At 35.2% G+C, this 3,988-nt stretch overlaps 1 non-coding gene across 1 annotated transcript; it reads right to left on the bottom strand.

The window, feature by feature from the left end:
* Nucleotides 1-2,315: 2,315 nt before the first annotated feature.
* Nucleotides 2,316-2,422, bottom strand: LOC136228099 (small nucleolar RNA R71). The gene has a single exon (XR_010688433.1). It is a non-coding gene; the product is annotated as a small nucleolar RNA R71 (small nucleolar RNA).
* Between the last annotated feature and the right edge of the window lie 1,566 nt (nucleotides 2,423-3,988).

Raw genomic sequence — 3,988 nt, 5'->3', positions numbered from 1 at the left:
TGACAGGAGCATCATCAATTGGGACATTGGGTATTGTTAAGCCCAAAATATACCTAAAATATCATTAACATTTACATCATTTTTATTACGAATTTGTGTTATTTATATCTGTTTAGATTACTTTTACTTTCGAATATCTTTCTTTCTTGCAAGGTACTTGAATATTTGGTAAAATCCAAATAGGAACGAAAAAGGATCTAAAACAGAAGAAAAGCCCTACAAAAGGAGTCAAAGACGACGTAAATCAAAAGCGCCAAGTCGAGGACACGAACGAAAGCAAGAAGTAAGAAAACCTGCCGGGCCACGACAGTGGATCCCAGACCCGCGGCCGCGACACGCGTGGTATAACCTTTTCTCCCCTTCGTCCGTCGCTCAGCTCAGTGCTACGTCATTCACGGCCGCGGATTACTATCCTCGGTAAGTGCAGAAATTCACCAAGAGCATTTAACACATGCTGAAATCCAAGAAACGCGTTCGTTCAAGTGGATAAAGACGTCCTTTCACAACGGACACGACTCTTAACCAACGGATACATCACTTCAAACACAACCCTTCAACATCTATAAATAAAGAGTTGATGTTGAGAAAAAGTGTAATGAAATGCTATAATATAGATATAGAAATCAGAGCGTAGAACTTATGTCGAAGTTCTAAGTAAAAACATTTCGAGAGTTAGAAATTAGATTCTGTACAAAACAAGATGAGGTACACATATTGTTTATAGTTTAATTACAACTCAGTAGCGTTTAGACATTGTTCCAGTTTTAGTTTGCATCATGGTAGTGGCCGACCGAATCCCTATTACGAAGTTACAGCGAGAAGATTGAGTAAAGTGTTCGCCCCCGAGCCTAACAACCTCCTAGGAAACCCAAGGAAGCGGAACCGATCAAGCCCTTCACTTGCACGCCCTCGAAGAACTCGATGCTCCTTATTCTCTGTAAACTTGTATCAATTTATATTTCATCTAATAAAGTCCGTTCTATTCGACAAATCGTTATGCAGCACTTATGGTAACCAATCCAATATAAGTGAGGCTGGTGTTTTCATTAATATGCACTTGAATTCAAAATCATTACAAGGAAACTTTGTTGAACACTTAGGCAAATTATCATCTCGAAAGAGTGTTAATTTGAGTAAGGGCAACTATCCCGAAAGGGTTTTGTCGCGTTCAAAGCCAATTAATTAGAGGTTCCGTCATTTATTTCATCATCATAATAATACAAAGTTTAAGTTGTTTTCTTTGCTTAATGCAAATGAACAAATTCATTCCTTTTTCTAATAAGTTCTAAATATTCCTGTTTTGTAAAATTCATCCTTAAAATCAGAAGATCTTTCTAACAATCGATTTATTCTAAATACATAATCTTATTCCAGCATTTTCAAATACTCAAAGTTCACAAATTCAATTAAACAAATTTCCTAAATTCAATTAAACCAATTTTCACTTTTCATTTACATTTAATAGTAAATCTAACTAGTTCGAAATTAACAGATTCAAAAATAAGTTTTTCGTTAAAAAACGTATCCCTGTGGGATCGATATTTTTATTACTACAAGCGAAACCGTGCACTTGCGGAAATCGCTCAACAAGTTTTTGGCGCCGTTGCCGGGGATACGCCAAAATTTTTGACAAATTTTTATTTTTATTTTTATTTTTTTTTGTATTTTATTTTCGAATATAGGTTTATACATTATTTTTATACAATTTTTATATTTTATTTATTTTTCAGTTTATATAACACATTTTGTTTTCAATTTTGTTTTGAAAGTTGTTTGGCTCGTGTAACAATTTCAAGTTCATGCGCAGTTCGCGAAATTCGGGCACGCCACCAGATCCTTTTGATCCAGAAATTGAAAGAACACTTAAGAAAAACAAGAAAAATAACAAAAACAAAGACAAAACACCCTTAAAAACCAAAGTAGTCCAGCCAGAAATCATGGCCGATCCACCGACACTTATGGATTATGCTAGGCCAGGAATGGCCGGTGTAACTAATAGTGTAGTTAGACCCCGTATAAACGCAAATCAATTTGAAATTAAGCCAGTTTTCCTTAATATGTTGCAAAACAACGTAACGTTTTACGGATTGCCTAATGAAAACCCTAATGCACATTTGACAAATTTCTTAGAAATTTGTGACACTTTTAAAATTACTGATGTAACAGCCGAAGCAATCAAACTTCGCCTCTTTCCTTTCACTTTGAAGGATAAGGCAAAAATTTGGTTAACTTCTATGCCTGCTGCAACATTTGAAACTTGGGACCAATTAGCCCAAGCATTTTTACAAAAATATTTTCCCTTAGCAAAAACCGCAAGAGTCATCAAAGAGTTGACATCTTTTACACAAAATGATAATGAAACTCTTTATGAAGCTTGGGAACGTTTTAAAGAACTTCAACGTTTATGCCCACACCACCAATTGCCAGATGCACTTTTAATGCAGACATTCTATAATGGATTAAATCCTACGACTAGAGGTTCATTAGATGCTATGTCTAGAGGGTTATTTATGAAGAAGACGTCCGCCCAAGCAAGAGAACTTTTGGAGGAAATGGCAATCAACAGCAGTATGTGGCCCGCAGAGCGTGGACATATACCAACGGCGAAACCATCATCCTCATGTACATCATCGGTTAAAGGTATAATGAATCTTGATCCTGTAGCAATGTTACAAGCCCAATTTTCTGCCTTATCGCACAAAATTGATAAATTTATGGCACCATGCGATCCTAATGATCTGATCTAGAGAGACATTGACTACGAAGGTATGAATGAGATAGAACAGGTAAATTTTGTCCAAGAACAAAACCAAACTACTAATCCTTATTCTAATACTTATAATCCTGGATGGAGAAATCATCCTAACTTTAACTGGAAAGATGGTAATAATAATAATAATGCAAATGCTAATCAATATCGTATAAACAATTATCAAAATCAAACAAGAGATACGATTAGCACTTTATCTTCAAAAATCGACAAATTTATAGATGCTATGAATGGAAAGGTAAGTAATCAAGACGATGGTTTTAAACGGATCGAAAATAAATTCGATCAGCTTATCAAAAACCAATCATCTAGCATCCATAATTTGGAGGTTCAAATTGGACAACTTGCTAAATCAATTCCATCCCGCAAAGAGGGAAGTCTTCCCAGCCAAACGGAAGAAAATCCGAAAGAGCATGTTAAGGCTATCACTCTTCGTTCGGGGAAAAACTATTTAGGTCCGGAAATGCCCGTAATTTCAACTTTACCTGGAAATGATTTACCAAAATCCAAAGAAGATACATTAAAACAAAAAGATACACCAATTGACTCTAATCCGAAACCCTTTGTACCAAAGCCACCTTTTCCACACAGGGTCCGAAATAAGGACCATGATAAACAACTGTTATCATTTTTGGACAAACTTAAAAATTTACATATAAATTTAACATTCATGGATGCGATTACGCAAATCCCTAACTATGGAAAATTCTTGAAAGATTTAATTTCAAAAAAGATTAGTTGGGAAGGAATTTCATCCATTTCTCTTTCTGAAGAATGTAGTTCGATAGTATCAAGCAAATTACCTACTAAACTCAAAGATCCCAGATGCTTTACCATTCCGTGTACATTGGGAAATATGGAATTCCCAAGTTGTCTTTGTGATTTAGGAGCTAGTATAAACTTGATGCCATTGTCTATTTTTGAAAAATTAGGTTTAGAAGAAGACATCAAGTGTACCAATATGGTTTTGCAATTAGCGGATCAATCCACTAAAAGACCATATGGTATAATTGAAGACGTTTTGGTAAAAGTTGACAAATTTATTTTTCCTACTGATTTTGTTATCTTAGATTTTGCTTATGATGCTAATTGTCCGCTAATCTTTGGTAGACCATTCATGAACACGGGACGTGCTCTAGTTGATGTGTCGGAAGGAAAAGTAGTTTTACGAATAGGTGACGATAAGATCGAGTTCGATATGAATCAAGCGATGAAATA

This window comes from Euphorbia lathyris, chromosome 4, assembly GCF_963576675.1.
Source record: "Euphorbia lathyris chromosome 4, ddEupLath1.1, whole genome shotgun sequence".
NCBI classification, from domain to species: domain Eukaryota; kingdom Viridiplantae; phylum Streptophyta; class Magnoliopsida; order Malpighiales; family Euphorbiaceae; genus Euphorbia; species Euphorbia lathyris.
The sequence above is the reverse complement of the archived record's forward strand: the minus strand, read 5'-3'. Positions and strand labels throughout refer to the sequence as shown.